Source organism: Emydura macquarii, unplaced genomic scaffold, assembly GCF_026122565.2.
Source record: "Emydura macquarii macquarii isolate MOO-44397 ecotype Brisbane River unplaced genomic scaffold, CSIRO-AGI_Emac_v2 contig_1119, whole genome shotgun sequence".
NCBI classification, from domain to species: Eukaryota; Metazoa; Chordata; order Testudines; family Chelidae; genus Emydura; species Emydura macquarii.
The window spans coordinates 6,938,130-6,959,121 of record NW_027131256.1 but is presented as its reverse complement, the minus strand read 5'-3'; the positions used below and the strand labels follow the sequence as shown (position 1 = coordinate 6,959,121).

At 46.9% G+C, this 20,992-nt stretch overlaps 1 protein-coding gene across 1 annotated transcript in view; it reads left to right on the top strand.

The window, feature by feature from the left end:
• The window catches only part of GAP43 (growth associated protein 43), a 73,130-nt gene that overhangs the window by 38,766 nt on the left and 13,372 nt on the right, over positions 1-20,992 (top strand). The window lies entirely within an intron of this gene.

Below are 20,992 nucleotides of genomic sequence, written 5' to 3'. Positions count from 1 at the left end.
GAGCAGAAGTTAGCAAGCGAGGGAGAAAGATCAGTAATGACCAGTCTGGTTGTTTCGTGTTTTAGGGAAAGGTGAGAGAGATTTTCATGGTAGACCCCTGAGGTGAGCGACTGCTCTGACCTTGTGGAAATATTACCTATGGAAGCTTTACGATACGGGATATGGCCGGGGGGGGGGGGGGACGACTCCAGTGTAGGGAATCTTTTGAGTGTAACAAGAGTCTAAATCCAGACCTATGGTGAAAACAGACTGTGAAGGGATTTTTCTTTTCTTTTCTGTTTTTTTTTTTTAAATCTTATTTACCTCGGGCTTGCATAGAGACAACCCCCTGAATTCATACTCTCAACCTTGATTCTTTAGAGCCTGATCCTCCACTGTTTTGCCCTTTGTGTCATCATTTACACTGTGCAAAGTGGGTGTAAAATGCCATGGTTGGTGTGAGTGCCCAGAGAATCCTGATTGTGTAGAATTTTACACACACTCTGCACTCACTTGGCACAGGTGTAACTGAAAACACAAGACACAATGAAGCAGAGAGTCAGTCCCTTTCATTTGGATGTTATCATTCCCTTTAACAGTGAGGACATACATGCACCAGCTCCACTGTAATGACCAGAGCTAAGTTATTTATTACAGTGGATGTTGGTTTGATTAATTTCACCTGTTTTGTTTGCCAGTTGTCAGGGAGCGGTTTACAATATTCTTGCATCTAATCAGTATTCTAAATTATTTGCAAATTTCTTCTGTAAATGTTTCTTTGCCTGCAGATCATTTGAACTGTGAACATTACAGTTGAATATATAATTTGCAATTCACGCTCTAACGTAGGTAAATAGCTTAGCTAGCCAACACAGAGTGAGTTGTAAATTTAACAATTGAATGTACACTTAAAAATTAGCTTTCAGTGAATATTTGAATATTCAAGCACAACATTTGCTTTTTATTCATATTCATTCAATATGCAAGCTCTCGAGAGTTTGCAGAAAGCAAACACAGAAGGTTTGTGACCATGGTCAAATCAAAATTCCCTTTGGAATGCCAATGAATATTGATAACAATATTTCCTTTCCCACTATTTGATCAGCTTTGCCAATCACAAACTCACACAGTTGGTATGTCCTAGGATCATAGAAGTTAGAGATGGGGAAAAGATCCAATAAGACTTCCTATCCATTTCTCTGATGTGGGTTCTTCCCTGCAACATATGGTCAGATGTGGCAGAATTCGATTTTTATAATTTTGACAGTGAATATCCATGTTTATTTGTAAGCATTTTTTTCAATTTTAATCCATTCAAATCTTCACAGTTGTGGAAAATTATGTGGGTGGAAGGTCAGATAATAATTGTTTAATGACAGTAGATAATGAGATTCAAAAAGTTAAGACTTTATAACCATTAAAACACAAATTGTCAACATCACATTTCAAAATATACAAAGTAGATAGCCTTAAATCAAGTTCTCATGCAGCATTTGGTTATTTTGCCCATCTGTAATATTTTATGTTTCTCAGTGGAAATATTTTTTCATGTTTGTGTGTGTAAGGCGAAATCCACGTTTTCTAATCCTTCCAAGTCTAAATATGTTCCCCAGTACTTTACCCAGTCTAGTTTTGAAGGGTTTCCATTACAAAGGGTTAACCACAATGGAGCTACCACTGTTTCAGATCTCCCAGCTAGGAAATGGTTCCTGATATACAGCCTATATTTTCCTTTTCCTAATTGCATCCTATTACTCCCCTTTGCCCCTCTAAACAATGCTGCTCCTTCCTTGGAGTTTACTCCCTTCCTAGACTCATAGGCAGTTACCATGTCCCTCCAGTCATCATTTAGTTCTGCATTATCCTGCCAGCCACCAGCACTGCTGAGGTGTCTTGGTCATCCACGAAAGAGAGAGGACTACTAAATAGCTATCACATCAGTGCTCTGCCAGTCCAGGGACCAATCTCTCCAGCTCTATCAGGCTGTTTCTTCCTGAAGTCGTCCTCTTGCCTTTCCAAGTTCATTTCTTTTATCATTTCTGTGATCGAAGACTAGCACAGAACTATGCAGTGTGAGGCCGCCAAAAATAAATAAATCAAATTGGCTACTAGCCAGCATCCTTGGCTGGCTCATTGCCATGGCACGCTTGGCTGCTACTCCTGTGAAGAGTAAGTGCAGGTCATTCTACATTTGTGTGCTGTTATTCATTTGGGTAGAATTTTGCTACAGTTGCCTTGTCACCTCATTTAAAGTTATGTTTCTGGGGTAACATGGGTAGGGGATGAGGGCATTTGACCTACATCCTTGGGAGATCTTTTGCCTTTGCATCTGAGTGAAAGGAAGAAAACGAGAGACAGAATGAAGGAATGAATGAGTTAATCAATTAACCAAATTGCATTAATTTTTTAGTGCTTAAAATTAAACATTTCTGCAGTGGGCAAGAAATGGGGCCGCTCCTCAAGAACAGGATTTACTCCACTAACACATCCTTCATCCCCCAAGTGTTCAGTTCTAGATACTCTCTTAATCTTGTCTTTTAGGAAACTGCTTTGGAAACTGGCTTTAACCAAGCAGTCCTGTGTCCAGTATTAATTTACTCGGTGCCTCAGGGGCCCCTGTATTTTTATTATAAGGCACCTTCTCAATAATTCTGATTAGGACTGCTGGACCATGAAGCAAAGATGCGGAATTTAACCCAGAATAAAGCATGAATGAGACACGGAGCCAAATTCAGAGGCTGATCCTAGTTTGAATCCTAGACCCCCTTCGCACCTCCTTCCCTGTGTGCAGGTATGCATTGATGTCCCTTGCAAACTGAGGAGCCGGGAGAAAGTGTAAGTTAAGATAGTGGGTGGCCTAGTTTAAAATTTACACTTCCTTATACTCCTGTTTGTTGCTTTTCTTTCCACGTTCCTGGCTTCTGGCCCCTTAAACTCTGTTCTACTCAGTGGGACAAAGTCAGGAGGGATGTGTAATGAGTGAATGTTATTTGAGGCCTAATCTATGCTATACAGTTAGGTCAACATAAGTCGCCTTGCATTGCCTATATGTGCATGTGTCTGCACTCACATTTGTCTCCTGTTCTTGCAAGTGCCCTGTTACAAAGACACAGTAAAACCACTTTCCCAAACGGCATTGAGCCATGGTCAACCTACTGAGGTCAACACAGTGTGAGTGTAGACACCTGTGTCGACCCCCACAGTCCTCCAGCAGCTGTCCCACAATGCCCCATTTCCTGAGATAGTGATCGCTTTGGTCACAATTTTAACTTCTGCTGTCCAGGGCTCACAGAGAGCAGAGGCCACCCTCCCGCCCAAATCCCTTAAAGCCTGCTGCGTATTTTTGAAATGCCTTTTCCTGATTGCCCACCTTGGTGAGCACACCAAGCAGCTCAGATTTGTTGAGTGCAACCAGCGGCCAACCAACCAGGCCGGCTCCATACACACAGAGAAGTACTGGTTGCACTCTGACCTGGTCTACACACGAAGTACTGGATCTCCTGGGCCTGTTGGGAGAAGAGGCTGTGAAGCCCAGCTGTGGACCAGCCATAGAAATGTGGACATCTATGAGCAGAATGCAGGGGGGGATGCAGGAAAAGGGGTGAAACAGGGATCGGCAGAAGGAATTTTGCCAGGGATACCACAAGGCCAGGGAGTGCAATAGATCTGGCGCCGCACCGCAGACCGGCCGCTTCTGCAATGAAGTGCATGCTGTACTTGGCAGAGACTCCACTAGCACCCCACAGACCACTGTAGAACCTCAGAGAAGCCCAAGACGGTGACCCCTGCCGTGAAGAGTGAGGAAGAGGAGGAGGAAGAAGAGGGAAACGTGGCAAGAGATTCCTGCCATGCCGCAAGCCAGGACCTGGCTGGAATTCTGCCACAGCGTAGTCAGTCTCGCCAAGCGAGTGCGGGTGAGCTTGATGAAGGGAAAGGGAACTCAGGTAAGTGTGTGCATGCATTTTTCCTTACAATGTTTACATTTAAAGATGGTGCCTAGCCTCCCCTCCCCCCCTTAGGAAGACACAGGTACCTGCTTTTCATTGTGTCACTCGTATGAGAAGAGGTAGCAGTGCGACGCACAGAGGCAGAGCTGGCATCTGCTTTGCATTCCCCTAGCGGGTTAGGCAGCGGGGCGTGTGCGTGTGCATGTGGCGCGCCTTGTTTATGTACACGGGGATGTCCTTTGAATCCTCCTGAGAGATCGCCATGAAACTTCCACGAAGGTGGCTCCGCAATCCTCTCCCGAAGGTTTCGAGGGCTGGCAGCCTTGTTTCTCCCTCCACGGCAGGACGCTTTTCCACACCACTCCGCGATGAGTTTGACTGGCGCCACTGCAGTAAATAAGCTAGCGGCATATGGGCCCGGGTGGCTTTGGGATGCTGGTACCAGCTGTGCTCTCCCTGCCCTGGTGACCCTCAGGAGTAAGAGATCAGCTAAAATCACCACCGCCTGTGGAAAACGCTGCCACTCTTCAGCTCCATTGCCTACTCGTATGCAATAGAGACCAAAATGTTATAGCTTCATGCAATGGAAAATCCTTGGCCACCCCTGTTGTCCCTGGCGGGCCATACGCACCATGGCTGGGGCCGGAGAGCAAGCAGTGCTGTGCAGAGGTGCGCCAAAGTGGACGCGTCAATAAGCATTTCTTATTAAAAGTGTTTACGGGAATCAGGGAAGGGAGTTTTGACGTTTGCCTTTCCCTTTCCCGTGTGGCTGTAAATCCAATGGTACATCTGTCTGTTTTTATCAGCAGCTTCTGGCATGGCGGGCTGGAGGGCTGCCCCCTCCACACCCGCTGAACGCCTGGCCCTGATGAGCAGGGAAAACGAGAGGACTAGGGGAGGACATGTTCAGCAAGATCCTGCAAGCCAGTGCTGCATCAGACCACGAACGAAGGGCCTGGGGGGGCCAATATGACTGACAGCATGGAGAAAGACAGAGAGGAAAGGCAAAAGGTCCAGTCAGCAGGTCTGGAAGCGGGAAATGCACCAGGACATAATTGGTCTTCTCAAGCAGCAAACCCAAATGCTGCAGCCCCTGGCTGAGCTACGGGTCCAAAAATCCTGGACTCTCCAACTCTGCCGTCCTTGGAGAGCTCCATTGTCGCTACTCCCCAACTGCCCAACATACCACACAGGCTCATGGGCAGCATCATTATCCCTACCACACCACTCCACTCCAGGACACAGCAAGGAAAACCACAGCTTCCCAGACACTGACCGGTGAGCACCACGACCGGTGTATGTGTAACCACAACGGATTACAGCTGTTTACTCACATGGACATAAACCTTTACTTCCTTTACATTTCTAAATTTTCACCCCATTCAGTCATCCTAAAAATTGTATAACATTGCCTATGGTTTCTTCGCCCATTGATTTTCTGCACTCTTTTTTTCCACGCAATAAAGTTCAATTTTGGGAGAACCAAATTATCGTTATTCATTCAGAACAAATACTGCAGAATGCATAGCGGCACCCAAAGCAAACGGCACTTCTAAATGCACCGAAAGCACCCCGGCGTCCGTAGCTTAAGGAAAACATCTCGTCACGTTTATAAATGTACAGCAAGCGCTACACAGTTCTTAGCAGCATGGCCCAGAGGACACTCCGGCAGAAACTGCTACTATGGTTGTTAGTTAAAGTGCTCTTTCAAAGCCGCCCTCAGCCACATAGCCCGGCACTGGGCTCTTGTAATAACCCTTGTGTCTGGCTGTTCAAAGTCAGCAGATAGCCACTCCACCTGTGCCCTTCCCACTGGCGGCAGCTTTTCCCCCTTCGCCTCACAGATCTTTCCTTGGTGCTTTGGAGGTGGCTTCATGAACTGGGGAGCAAGAGGTCCCCAAGAATCACAACGGGTGTGTCAGTATCACCAAAGGTAATCTGCCAGTTGGGAAAGACTGTCCCTGGTTGCAACTTTCTGAACAGTCAGTCCTGTGTTCTTAAGGAGGTAAGTGTCATGCATCTTCCCTAACCAGGCAACATGGAAGTGTCCCCAGTGATCCACCAATGCTTGCATGGCCATAGATGTAGCCCTTTCTGTTGCTGTACTCTGTGGCAAGGAGCTTTGGTGCCAAAGTAGGGGTATGCATCTATTGCCCTACTGCAGTTGGAGAACCCTACGGCTGCAAATCCCTGTGCTATTTCCTGCACATTGCCGAGAGTCACCGTCCTGCAGAGCAGGAGGCAATTAATGACCCTACACACCTGCACAGCAATGACCCCCACTGTGGACTTTTCAACTCTAAAATGATTTCCTGTTAACCAGTCGCAACTCGGTGATGCCGGCTTTCAGAGTGCGATTGACACTTGCTTCTTCACTGTCAACGCAGCTCTCGTTCTGGTGTGCTGGAGCGCTGGGGCAAGATGTGCCGGAGTCCTACGGTAACAGCGCTCTAGAACCACTCGGGGCGAAGCCAGGCAGGACTCGACTCTAGTGCTTTAGAGTCTGCCCCCGCCGGGTCTCCACACACCAGTGCAGCTGCCTCCCGAATCTGGCCTCAGAGCGTTCAGCACCCTGCTCTGCCTGATCTCCCGCTCTGAGTCCCCCTGGATGGGACCCTGGGGAGCTCCTACACGCCCCCAAAGGGACCACGCACCCCGCCGTGCAGTCAGAAGCGATTCACAGCCAGCGTGCAAGCCAGAACCAGTTATTAGTTCTCAGGATCACAGCATAGAATGACTTTGTTAGCAGATTAATTAGAGGTTACAGCAGCAACCAACTAGGGAGCCTCAGAGCCCATTGTCAGGCCCTGCTCCTGAGCCCCCTTATGGGGGACTGTGCTCTTCCAACCAGCCACCCCCCAGAATCATCCCCTTGCCCCTCCCCAGCCCTTTGTCTCCTTCCCGGGCAAGGTGGCCACTCCTCCTGGTCTCTGCCTACCGCAACCTGTTGCAGATGGTTGACCCAGGGGGGCAAAGGGGTCTGGCCATTGTCTGCGTACGGGTGACTGGGAAGGTCCATCCACCCTCTGGTGGCCTCTGCAATGATCACACACCCAGGTCCCATCACCGACATACATGAGTGACACATGGGGGAAAGTGAGGCGCACACACAGCACTCAGAGAAAACCCCAAGAATAGCTCCACTTCCTCACACAAGCTCATCACTCAGATCCAGGAATGTGGCTTTTCGCACTGGAAGTTCTACAGCCACTGCTCATCATCCCGTGCATTTATGATGCGATCCCACCAGTCAGTGCTTGTTTCTCAAGCCCAGAAGTAGTTCTCCACCATCCGCAGCTGCTCAGTGAATGCCACCAACAACCTTGAATGGGTTTTCGCTCTGGCCCTCCGCAAACTGTCCTTGAAGGAATCCTCGTGTCCCCGGTTGTTGCATTATTTCCGGAGGGTCTGTAAATACAGGAGAATCATGCCTCATGTATTTGCGATGTTCATGAGAATGCTGCAGGGTTCTGTGGGCTCCCTGATTCTGTCAGAGATGGCAGAGAATGAAATGCTGTGTGGGGTTGTGGGATTTAAAAAAAAAAGTCTTAAAAACCAAGGGATATGGATGGCATTATGGGATGGAGAAAACTGCATGCTGGGAACCTGACCTCTATCTCCCAGAGATCTCTGTGCAAGTCATTACTATCTCATAAAACACTGAAAAAATATCCCCAAAGGTATCATGCTGGATGGCAGCACGTGGCGTGTGGGCATACCTACCCAATGTCCACCACACTTTGCGTCAACACACACACACTTCTGGTGAGCACACACAACGCTGACACAAGCAGCCATGTGCGCATGTGCCCTGGTGACATACAAACTTCAGCGGCTGCATGCCAGTGTAATTTATACCAACCAAAGTTTGTAGTGTAGACATGGCCTAAACAAACAAGCCATATGCTAATCTCAGTTGCATTGGTTTAAATCTGGAGTGTCTCCAGTGAAGTCAGTGGATTTACTCCAGATTTACACAGGTCAGGTGTAAAGTGAGCTCAGACTCCAGTCCAGTTGGTCTGAAGGAGTCTATGATAGCTGGCGTAACATGCACATGGTGGTGTGAGTCACACCATCTTAGATTCCCTTTGGCCTTTCCTAGATTGTCTTAAACTCACCTCTGAATTTGACTCACTCGCACGTCAAAAGCACTCTCAGAACATCAAGTAAAAATACAATGAAACACAGAAATCTGAAATAGTAAAAGTACCTAAGGAAGCAAATTGAGCTTCTTTTGTATAGAAATGAAGAATTTTTTCTCTTGCTTGATGAAGTAGCCTTAAAATGGAGCAGTCTCCCAGCTGCACTGGAATAATCAGTCAGCCTACAATCATTGTATAAAGTTGGCAGGTCTGCCGCTCCCAGAGGACACTACATCCTCGGAGCCATGCACACTGGCAGTCACCACTTCCACACACTTAGTTAGAGGATGCAAGTCCCCAGGGACACTTTTCAAGATTTAAAAGCTTTGTGTTCAGTTGCATCAGTATATTGACACAGGGACAACACAGGGAGCATTGCCTAGATAAAGATTTGCCTATGGGAAGCGCTGTCTATTGTAACTTTTCTAATGTGTATGGTCTGATCTATGCTGGAGGATCAGAGAGTGTAACTGGAATGTTAGCATTGGTCTGTGTATAATTGGCATGATATAAAGCACCTTCACTACCAATCCTATTTCAATTGCACTTATCTCTGCACTTACCCAGCAGCATAGGAAAGTGATGCAAGCAGATTCTCGGGGAATAGTGATGTAATTGTAACCTGCAAGCTAGTTTGCCGGCACTTCTTGTCTACTGTAGTGCTCTGTAGTTGCAAGCTAAGAACAAACATTAGCACTGCTCATAGCATGCCCCAGCAGTACAAAGCTCGTGCCTGATTTTCCGTTGCCCTGTAGTCATTTGCGTCAGTGCAAAGTGAGTGTAAAACACTACCAATCTCTTATGAGAGTGTTTTGCAAATGACTACACCAGGTGCACAGCAAGGGAGAATCAGACATCACATCATCAGAAGGTTTGTAGCAGATTTGTGGATAGAAGCTTGGTGTGCTAGGAGCTAATATGAAACATGCCACAATTTTCCAGAGTACGAGAGTCTTGTGTGGCCCCCACTTCTCCTTTACAGGATGGAGCATCCTACTCACTCCAGCGTGTGCCCTAAAACTACCACTGGATGAAGTTCTCCCTAAGCAATATGGGTTGGAGTTGTACATTTGGAGCAGAAGGACCTGAGTTCAAGCCCTGTTTATATACATGGTAATAACTGTATTTAGTAATAACTAGATGGGATCTGACTATGGAACAATCTTCCCAAGGAGCTCAGGTGAATCAAGAGCCTAGCTATCTTTGAGAAAGCCTTTGAACTGTGACACTCACAATACAAGCGACTCCCTTTTATTCCCACCAACCAAAAACAAAACCAAAACCCCCTAACCCAAGCAGCATGTTGACCGCCCAAAAAAGGAAAAATGCCAGAGACACCACACAGTCCACTAGGAACTTCACTATTGATATTGATTTTACATGGAAGGCCCTCAGATACTAGGGTGACGGTTGGCAATATAAAATCAATGCTAGAGAGAGAGAGTGATCACTATGAAGTATAGCTAGCTGCTGTGTGCAGTACAGTCATGGCCATGGAGGGCACTGCAATCATGGATTCTCTTTATACCATCATCTGCGAGGCTAAACATTGCAGCTGAACATGAAGCGTGCCAAGTATCAGTTGGGATTGATTACTCAAAGGAGCAAATCCAAGCGAGCAGTCAGGGTTATACAGCTCTCCACTTTGTGCTGAAATTCCTTTAGGGGGAAAGCACTTAATTCCACAGTAGAATGATAGGATTACACCAGTTCCACCCGGTCAGTGTGATCAGATTAGCTGAACATTCCTTGAGTGCTTTGTAACTGGTGCAATTAGATCCAGAAAAATTAGTGGCAGTTCAGTGATCGCTTCCAGCTCTGTGGACTCCGCTAAGGTGGACCTCTGCACTCTGAAATGATGTGGCCATGCAAATAACTGCATAGGAATATAGGAAGTGCCAACCTGCATCAGAGCCAAAATTGATCTTGTCCAGTATCCAGCCTCCTACAGTGGCTATTACCAGATGCTTCAAAGGAAGGTGTAAGAACCCCACAGCAGGCAGATGTGAGATAATCTGCCCCCCTATATTAGGGCTCATCCTGATCTCTGATAGCTAGACATCGGCTTAAACCTTGAAGCAGAAGGGTTTAATATTCCTTCCAACATTTTTGCTAGTATAATATCTCTGAATATTCTTGATATCCGTATAAATATAAATTCCTTTCTGAATCTTGCAAAATCCTTGGCCTCAATACCTTTCCGTGACAGTGAGTTCCACAGTTGAATCACATGGCGTGTGAAATTTGCCATGCTTTAATTACATTGAATGTCTCCATGTTCTTGTATTATGAGACAGGGATAACAGAAGCTGCCAATCTACCTTCTCTAGGCCATTCATTTTTAACATGTCCCATCTTATTCATCTCCTTTCTATGATAAACAGTCCCAGCCTTTTCAGTCTCTTTTCACATAAGAGCTTTTCCAAGCTCTTGATCATTTGGGTAATTTTTCTCTTAGCACTCTCCAGTTCTGCAATACCCTTTTTGAGCTGGGCTGACCAGTATTGCACACAGTGTCCGAGATGGGGCCACACCATAGATTTATTTACTGGCATGATCATATTTTCTGTATTGTTCCCCATTCTATTCCAGGTGCATCCTAACGTCTTATTTGCTTTTTTGACTGCAGCTGCACATTGAGCTGAGGTCTTCATTGAGCTCTCTATAGTGACATCCAAGTCCCTTTTCCGATTTCATCATTTCCCCTTTTGTAAAAATGCTGCATACATCTTTTATTAAGCCATGTGATTGGCCGTGGGGTTGGGCAATGGCTAAAGAGGGCAGAGAAAATGTAGACAGCAACAGGAAGCTTTTGGAGGAGTCGGCTGGAATGTTGAGTCCTGCTGGAGCATAGCCCCTGCTCCAGCTAGAAGTGCTTGTTCTGCAGAGCTCTGATTCTCCACAAGAGCTGGGGCTATGCTCCAGCAGCACTCACCATCTAGAGATCCCAAGATGCTCAGCAATGGGGCTCCTTCCTGCATTCCTTAGGAGCTTTGCCAAAGTGAAGCAAAAGCAGGCTGGCCCCAATTCTGCACACCTTAGGACCTCTACAGCTAGGGCCATTCCTACCGTATGGAATTCCAAAACTCCACGAGAACAGGGTCTCTCCCCTTCTCTGGAATTTAAAAGTTCCTCAGAGCAGGCACCTCTTCCAACAAGCTCCACCCACCCAGTTCATCCACAGCCTTTCTTCTCAGGCCTCCCCCGTGCTTCAGGCTCCACTCTGAGAAGAAATCTTCTTTTGACTGCTGCTGCTGCATGTCTCTCAAGGCAGGAGAGGAGCTTAAAGCTAACTTGTGAGAATAAGTTGGATGTTGCAGGGTGGTTGTACGCTGTGCTAGGCTGTTCTCTGAAGATTTGGTGGGTTTGTGGCAGAAGGTGGTCTCTCCACTGTGCTGGGATTTTCTACATAAATCCATGGGTGTTGCCACATAATAGAGCTCTAAACCACTGCACAGTAGGGTATTGGCTTTAGCCATTTCTTCCTATGTCCTTAGACACTTCATTCAATCCATGGGACACTTGGATGGGTTTGAGGCTCTCAGCTGAGTTCCTAGCATACAGTAGCCTATATTGTACAGCTGCTATCCGTAGTGCTGCATGAAAAGACACAGAGCGATGGAAGGCTGGACTGGGCTAAAGAGGTAAAGGAAAGGGCTTTGTTTAACGCTGGCAAGAATATGACTCAAAATTTCATGCATATAGGCTTAAATAGTCATCAGTGATCACACTTAACCACCTGCCACACAGCTTCCATCCAGCTTTTTAGCCAATAGTAAACGTCTACTTTTCATCATGAAGGAAAGCAACAGGCACAAAGAGCAAAAGACGGAGGCGAGGGGATGTTAGTGAGGATGACTGGACGGGAACCTGATCCAGGTGGAGTTACAACACTTGCTGAAGAAATCAGAAATCCCTTTTGCATTTGAAAAATATGTGCTGTCTCATGCAACGCTGAATAGCTACAGAAAATGGTGTGAGTAGACATGACCCGTCGACACTAGAGTTCTCAACATTGCTGACACTGGTGAAGTTGAGCTGTGGGAACCTAGAGTAGACACCCCTTGTGGAGTTGGAAGAAGATGCAAGTTAAAATAGGGGGTGATTACACCTTAAAACCCTGTGTGAGTTGCTTTTCTTGATGTACTTCTCTCTTCTGACACATTGGCATGTGGAGTGGATGCAATGTGTAAAGAGGGAAGGTGAGGGGTTCTGTGTAAATACAAATGTACTGAGTCTATTACAGCATGGACATAAGTGAGCATCTAAATTCATCCTCCTCCTGGAGCTAGGCTTTATTGGTGACTCAAAACCAATAACATGACATAAACTTCATCCTCGGCTGCCTCCCCAAGATAGCTGGTACCTTCTTTGACCTAGGTCCTTAATTCCCTCCCCTTATATTCTATTTGGAGTTAAGGGGACCCATTGGATAACATGACCCAGTAGTAATGGCTGGATTTGAATGCATGGGGTGAAATCGTGACCCCACTGAAGCCAATGGCAAAACCCCCACTGACTTTAATAGGGACCGGATTTCACCTATGGTGTTAGCATCTGTGCCAAGAATGATTTGTTTGCAGTGTTGTTGTAGCCATGTTGATCCCAGGATATTCGAGAGACTAGGTGGGTGAGGCAATACCTTTTACTAGACCAGCTTCTGTTGAAGACCTGAAGAAGAGCTCTGTGCAGCTTGTAAGCTTGTCTCTTTCACCAACAGAAGCTGGTCCACTAAAAGATATTACCTCACCCACCTTGCTTCCCTAGGATCACTTGACAAAGGAGCTGTATGTTCCCATACAAAGTCTTAAGACCTGATTCTGGACTACTGCCTTGTTTAGTCATTTACAGCTGTGGAAAGTGGGTTTACAATGCCACCAAATCAGAGTGGTAGAATTTCACACCCCCTTTGCACTAGTGTAAATAATGACGTAAGAGGCAAGCCAATGGAGAGTCAGGTCCCTGTTACAGTTTGCCACCATGCCACAGGAAGTTCCCCTTTGATAAGTTCATGTGAATCTCAGGGAGTCTATGGGCTTGATTCTCCTACACCCACTAGCAAAGGATGTGTATGCTTCTTCCCCCATCTAAATGTTGACTGCATAAATTCTAATGCACGGCACGATATGAGCTAGCCCACTTTGGAAGACACTGACTCTTCTGCCTTCCCTTTCTCTTAGAGGGAACAGGAGGCCAATTTAAGCTCTTTCAAAGCCCCTCGGCCATCTGGCTATTTTCCGATGCCTGTTCTGCTTGGGGTTGGCCCTTGTGGGCTATCAGCTGTAGAAGAATGAAGGTAGAAGGAGGAGTAAAGTGTAGCTGACCCTATGATAACAACATGGTGTGTGTGTTGGGATGTGTTTTGTTGTGGTGGGGTGTTTTGAGAGATGTGTTTTGGGGAGGAGGTTGCGTGTGGCAGTTTTTTTATGTTTGGGAACAGTTGTGTGGTTTTTTGGGTATATGTGCTTCAATCCCAACAGGAGTTGGAGAAGCAGCTGCACAGAGAAACAATTTAGGTATCACCATGGAAACTGCTAGGTTGAATCCTTTCAAAGAATATCTCCATCCCCATCCTTTTCTATTGATCCCTCTCCAGTTTGACTACACATGGGTCCCTTTGCTTCAAGTGAAATCCACCACTGCTTTACAGAGATGCCAGGGACTGCAGTGCAACATGGGGAAATGATCAACATGGATTCCATGGGCTGTTGATACACTGTCATAGAAATTAATTTCCTTCATTTGAAATCAGTTCTCATTCTCTCAACCTTTATAAACAATGCTACAAGATTTTTACAGCCCACGCTACTGTAGTAACACATTGTTAAAGTTTTTTGAACCATTACTGTAACAATTCTTTTATAAGCATGGCGGAGATGGGTCAAGTTTGGCCACTCGCTGTGGCCCTGATCCTAATATTCATGATGATGACAAATTACTTACTATTAATTATTAATATCAATAATACATCAATCACACTTCTTTCACACAACACTCTCAAACCTGTTTATAAAGACTCTCCCATTTCAATAAAGCCATTCTGGGGCAGTAGATGGGAGCTGTTCAGGAGTAGCCAGTCTCACTATGCAACATTTTGTGACAAGAAGTACAGAATACAAGATCCAGTTTACACCCCAGGGGAATTTAAGGAAGCAGCCAAATTGGAACTTTGCCAGGGTTAACACCCTTGTTGAGAAAACTGCCATAAAATGTCTAGTGACTGCTTATTGAAAGATGGCTCCTACGGCAGACTCAACGTGCCCTAACACCATGAGGGCACATTGGTTAAGTACCAACTCATGGAGAATAGTGTCCCTAACTGAATGAGCACTGGTTCTTTGGAGAGCTCCTTCCAAGTTCTGATATTTACTGAAAAGCCATAATATATGGCCTTTCTGGTCAATTGATGAGCTCTTTAACCTGCCAAGATCTGAATTTCGACATGCATTGCCACATACGATGCTCTTATTAACACCTAACACCTGAGTGGGCCATGGAATTCCTTGAGTTCCTGACATTTTTATGGGACTGATTGTAGCAGAGGAAAAAAAAATCGGAACTCTGAATTCAGTTCAAGGCAGGTAAGTAAGGAGGCAATTGATGTGCAACTATTTTAAAAGGTATTTAGTTGTAAATTCCATGGGTCAGGTTGTCAACTGGCTTAAATGGAGCAACTCTACTTTAAACCAATTGAGGGAGCTGGCCCTTTGTCTGCATCTATATTCCGTTAATGCTTTGGGAGATTAGGTCCAATCCTACATTGTTTGTGCGCTGTACCACCAAAGTAATAATGATTAGCATGTACGCTGCGCTTTTCAGCGGTCGTTCTCAAAGCATTTACGGGGAAGGGGAAGGATCATTATCCCCATTTCAGAACTGGAGCCACTGAGACAGAGAGAGGTGAAATGACTTGTTCAATGCCAAACAGTGATTCACTGGCAGAGCCATGACTATAATCCAGCTGTCCGGATTCTCAGTCCAGTGCCCTGCCCACTGAGACCTGTGGCCTCCCTCGGTGGAACGCCCATCAATTGTACTAGAAGTTCTGCCTCCATAACGTTTGCAGGACCTGGAATACAATCAGAATTTTGGGTGACCGACAGACCCTTAAGCCAGCAGTTTTTAATGCATGCATTTAAATCCAGCTTTAGTGATGATTCTTTGTTGCAGCCATAGCGGTTAGCTCCACCTTCTCTTTGCATGCTGGCCAATGGACCACTGGATGGGGCAGGGCAGAGAATGATCAGAGTGAAACTCGGGGTGGCAGGTGAGCGGGGGTGGCTCCAAATCTCTCACACTTCGTATCAGTGATTCATGGGCAATGAATGTGGGGGAGTCTCTTTAGTTCTCAGTAGGAATGTAAAGTATCAAACGGTTAACCGGTAAGTATTAGTCTTACCGTTTATAAATTGCATTAACCGTTTCACTGTTCAGTGCATGGGGGGGGGGGGGGGGGGCGGCTGTGCACTTGGGGGGTGACTAGGGACATTGTGTTGCAGGGAGGGAGGGATGATGGGGGGGAGGAGGGCTGGGACGTGTGCTTGGGAATGTGCAGGGGTAAGCCCTGGCAGCTTAGGGGTTAACTTTGGCGCCAGCGTGAAAAGCAGCGAGCTGGGCAGCAGCTGAGGTGCGCCCAGGTGAAGGGTCGGGTGGGCATAGGGGGTGGCCCTAGTCCTAGGGCCGGGCCAGGCACACGGTGGGGGCAGGATGCAGCGGAGGGGGTGGCCAGCGCATAGAGTGCCTTATTGCCCCAACCCCTGCAGGCTGGGGGGCAGCGGGCTCCAGGGGCGGTGGTGCCCCAGCTCTGGAGGGTCTGCTTTGGGGCAATCAGTGGGCTCCAGGGGTGGCAGCTCCACCCCTGCCTTATTGGCCCCTCCTGTAGGCTGGGGCAATAGGTTCCAGGGGTGTTTGGAGGGGCCAGGGTCCCAGGCAGGGCGGGGCCAACGTGCATTGGGCTGCCCCCATCCAGCTCCTGGGTGCCCTCCATGACCCCTCTAGGGATGTAAAATATCATAGCGGTTAATTGTTTAAACAATATACATTTTAATCGTTTAAACGGTTGTTTTCCTAAACAATATTTTACATCCCTAGTTCTCAGTGGACTGAGGTCCACAGCACAAAAGCCACCACCGCTGTCACCCTTTGTTGGCGGTCTCAGCAGGGCAGCCAGAGTGCCTGGGCCATGGAGATTGAATACCACTCTCGCCCAAAGAGGGACCTCTTCCAAGGCAGGGATGAGGCCCAGCGCCAGGGCAGCACAAGGAAACACATACCATTGCTGCCTGTACAGCAGCTGTTCTTTGGATAAGCAGCCGACTTCAGTCTCAAGAGGCTTCAGCTCAGTGCTTGTCACGGCACTCAATAGGCGCACACAATGTGAAGGAAAATGTTTCTTTGTGCCTCAAGCTAGAAACCGTCTTCATGTCTGAAGCCAAACGACTGTGAGAAAGATGGATGGAGTCACTGAGTTTTATCTCAGGGACTAGAGGGAAAATGCCAGCCATTCCTGAGTGATGCAGATGACAACTCTACCACCCCTTTCTCAACCAGATCTCCCTTCCACACTTGTGCTAAGTCAGCCTGGCAGGGGAGGGGCAGCGTGTGCTACCACGTGGAAATTCTGCGTGTGGCATGCGGCCGGCACAAAATGCACGAGTCTTGATATTCAGGGCCTTACGCTACATATACCTGGTGTACAGTCTTGCCTGCTGAGTCTCTCGTGGAAGACACAGAACTAAGCTGTAAAAAATTTAAAGGAGACTTGTTACCAAAGTTGCTGGACACAAACCCTGTGGTTCTGTCTGGCTCTGTAGCTCCTTGTGTGACTAATGCAACCTTTGCTGTCCAGTGTCACCGCATAGGGTCTACTAAGTTCTAGCCTGGACAAAGCAGCCATGGGAGGAACTGCTAGTATATGATATTACTCATCGCTAAAGGGAAAAGTACTAGTTTCCTTCACTAGCTAAAAGGACTGGTGCTATAGCCGGGTGCTGGTGGCAGGAAGCAGCACTGGTAACACACGTGGATATTGCATGGGATCTCTACATTTCTGGTCCCTGTGTGTCTGACAATCCAGGGAAGCACACATGAACCTTGAAAGAGTGAGACACGCTGCAAGATCAGTAGGCAGCTGCTTAGGGGATTTCTGCTGTGGTCAGTCACCAACCCTAAATTGCTTGCTTGTTCACTCAGGTTTCTGTTTCCATTCGATTGTGGGCCCCAAACTCCTATCAGAAGCCTTTGGGTCATTCCTAAATCACTGCTACAGTCAGAGCCAAGGAGTTGGGAACATAAAGCCATCCACTTATCAGTGGAGACAAAGACTGTGTATGAGAGGAGGAAATGCCATGGAGAAGGGGCCAATTAGTTGCTGAGCAGCATGGGCTGATGGGAAGAAATGAGCAGGGACCAATTAGGTGAAGACACTCAATCACACATTTTCCTAGGTTGCTAATGCAATCTAGGGCTGGCCCTGGCAGAGTCACTGCTGCAAAGAATGACTGGATTGCTTTAATTGCATTTTCTTTGACTATGGAAAGAAGCACGGTTTTAAGGTCAACCAGTAGAGAAGGCTATTGTCATCCATTGTGCAAATATGGGATATGTTTCCATAGGAAAGACAAGGAGAGCGTAATCTTCCCTGCTACAATCTTCTGGGCCTTATTGGTCACTCTCCAAGCATAGATCAGCCACTTCCCTCTTAAGGAGTCTAGGTAGCATAACCCAGAAAGCATTTCCTGTACTAACAAATACTATAACTGGAACTATTTCTAGAGGGCGCACAACTCACTCGGTACCCATATTATTACACAGCATGTCATTTCCAGCCGCATCTCCTATGGGTAATAAGAGAAAGGGCCTTAGTCACCTTCTCTCTCCTTCAGTCCAACCTGCCAGATTGTCCTTTCCCATTACAGGGGCTTATGCACAATATTGCTCACAGGTACAGTTTCCACCCAGCCATTATAAGGGGAGGAGTTTATTATATTGCTACAGAGCTTCCTGTTCCAGTCTTGGCTGTGCGAACACACCCTCCTTGTCTTGATTTCCCTCTGAGAGTAGTTTCACAACACTGCAGCTCCATCAACTTCAGTGCAGTTACTCCTAATTTACACCAGCATATGAGGAGAATCAGGCCCAGCGTGCATTCAGTTGCCCAGTTCTGCTGGCCAACAAAGTTAATTTTAGAGTGTGTCCATCAACTTTAGCAGTGAAGAGTGTCTCCATTGGGTCATGTCTGCTTGTTGGAGGACTCTTCGTTTGGGGCATTGGACCCCAGGTCCCCAGGATCCAGCGTCAGCAGAGCTAAGTTGAGGTGTGATGCAGCCTCACACCACAACTGGTAAGAGAATGACACCAGTGCCCTCTGCTGTCCAGAGATCTGCATTGCACTGGGCAACAATGGAGAAGCCTTGTATTTTTTCAATGTGTGGGCTGATTGGGTAATTAAAGAGCTGGGTTTGCCACTGCGCTCTGTTCATCTAGGGCTGTTTTTATAGCCGCCTAGTCAGGGATGCTCTCTCATTGAGGCCGAATTCATTAACCGAGTAATTGAAGGCTTGTTGTAAAAAGCCTGTCAGCCAATTAAAACAAGGCAGCTAGTGGATGGCAGCTGCCCCCTTACTTGCTCAGTGCAGCATTCAGAAAGTTCAAAGGGTAGAAAGTCCCGCCTGCAGGGTGCAAACTGTGAGAGGTAGTTTAAAAATGCCCAGCTTCTAATTAAAAGTGGAATGATTTATGCCACTGACAGCCGTTTTAATGGAAAAGAGTGCCGGCAGAAACAGTGGTTTGTTCTCATGGAAGACTTTTTTTCAGACAGGCTTCCCTCCTGCTTTATCATTACGGCGCTAGTCTATACCCTAGAGCCTGGAGTCACAGTTGCCTGGCTCCATTATGCAGTCATTTACACTAGTGTAAAGTGACTGCAGAGCAGGTGTAAAATGCACTCAGAGATTCGTAGCATGTGAGGCCCAGAAGGGAGCATTAGATCAGATAATCTGACTTCCTGCATAACACAGGGTTTAGACTATCAATCAGTTACCTTTGGCCTGAGCCCAATAACTTGTGTCAGAATAAAAGACAGGCAGCTGAGAATCAGGCTGAGAGGAGACAAACTGGCCCACTTTTCTGAGAGACAAACGGGAGTAAAGGGGTCCTGATAGGGTTAACTGGATTACCCAGGGTATTCTGGGGTGGAGCCATGCTCCACTCCTCCCTTGTATGGTGTTTAGTCCTTACCAGTGGGAGTTTTTTCACCACACCCTGTTGTGATATAGCTGGAGAAGGCAGCAAGCAAGTCCCCAACCTGCAGTGCTGTGAGTAGATTCATTTTCTTTTTGTTGCACTGAGCAGTCCCTTTGCCAAAACTGGCCAGATACTCCACTCTTGCTAAGGTCCCTTAGCCCTGCTGGAACAGCGCAGAGACCTTAAACCAGCCATTCTAGTTCAGCCCCTCAGTTGCTTCAGGATTGGGGAGGCATAAAGGAGTTTATAGCCACCTTTTCCTGCTCCTGAGAATTGTGGCTAGGGAGTCACAGGCATTTTACTCTGCGTGAGCTTTTGAGATGAGACCTTACGTATGAAGGACACTCTGTTTTGTATAAATGTTAAAGATGCAATAGAGCTTTTCCTGAGAGTGGGGATTTGCCTGAGCCCTTGGTTAAAAAATGTCTCCTCCACACCCTGGCTGGCATGCTGTGTGTGAAAAGCCCTATCCTGCCCCCATTGAAGACAACGGCAAAGCTGCTATTTGAGAATCAGGCCCTAGCTGTACATCACAGGTGTCTGCATTTCAGTGGCACTGTTAGTATATAATTGCAAAGCACTTTGGGATCCTGTGAGTTGATGTATGCTGCGTGCGTGTAAAATATTATTAATATCCTTGATGTGGAACTGTGGCACAGTTGATGTTGTTGCTATTGAAGTCATTTGTCAACAAGATAGCTGCTGGCAGATGGAGGCTCAGGAAGACCCTGTTAATTCATATTTTGAAAATACAGGGAATTTTTGTGCAAACAGATGGACATAAAAAACCCTAAAACAAATTGCTTTAAATAAGGAAAAGGGGAAAAAAAGAGGAGCCACCTTATAGCCCATCCTAATTTATAATTCCCCCCTACTCTCCCCCCCAACCCCCATGCCACTCTTGGATCAATAGTATCTCAAATGGGAGATTCACAGATGAATGGATTCCAAAGCCAGCTCATCTCATCTGACTTCTCTCCTGTATGACACAGGCCCCAGAACCTCACCAAAGAATTCCTAGAGCAGATCGAATTCCTAGAGAATATCTAGGTTGTAGGCTATGCCTGGTTTCCATGGCAATCTTGGGTAGTGGAAGGCTTATGAATGCCCAATTTCTCAGCCTTGTAGAGTGAATAGTAGTGGACACTGGGCAGCCAGGTGGCTTGTGAATGGTATGCAGCTGGGGGAAGGAGGCTGAGCATGTGGTTGTGAAGTAAGGCTGAAGCAATTTATGCTGAGGGAGGAGTGACGTGGGGTGGGGTCGGGGGCTGACATAAGGCACTAACGTGGAGCAGCCTCTTTCCCCATTCCAACTGGGGAATGGAGCACACATAGGGCCTCTGCCCCTTGTGGTGGAGACAGGGCTTGTCTATTATGACAAGCAGGAAGTTATATACAGAGCTGGATCAAACCTGGGGAGAGCACATGGACCCTACAATTTTGTGTACTCCCCTCATGTTCTTAACCCTTTTACCCTGGATCAGAGATCAGTGGGCTGCAATGCTCCCACTTGTACTGCCACCTCTTTTTAATGGCAGCCTTGGCTCTGCTCCACCAGCCATTCTTTCGCTCACGGCCTGCCTCTTTCACCTTCACACAGCTACAAGCCCTCCCCTCGGCTGCCTTAGCAGAGCTACAGCAGATAAACTTGCACCTGTCTACGTAGCTTTCATCACTAGT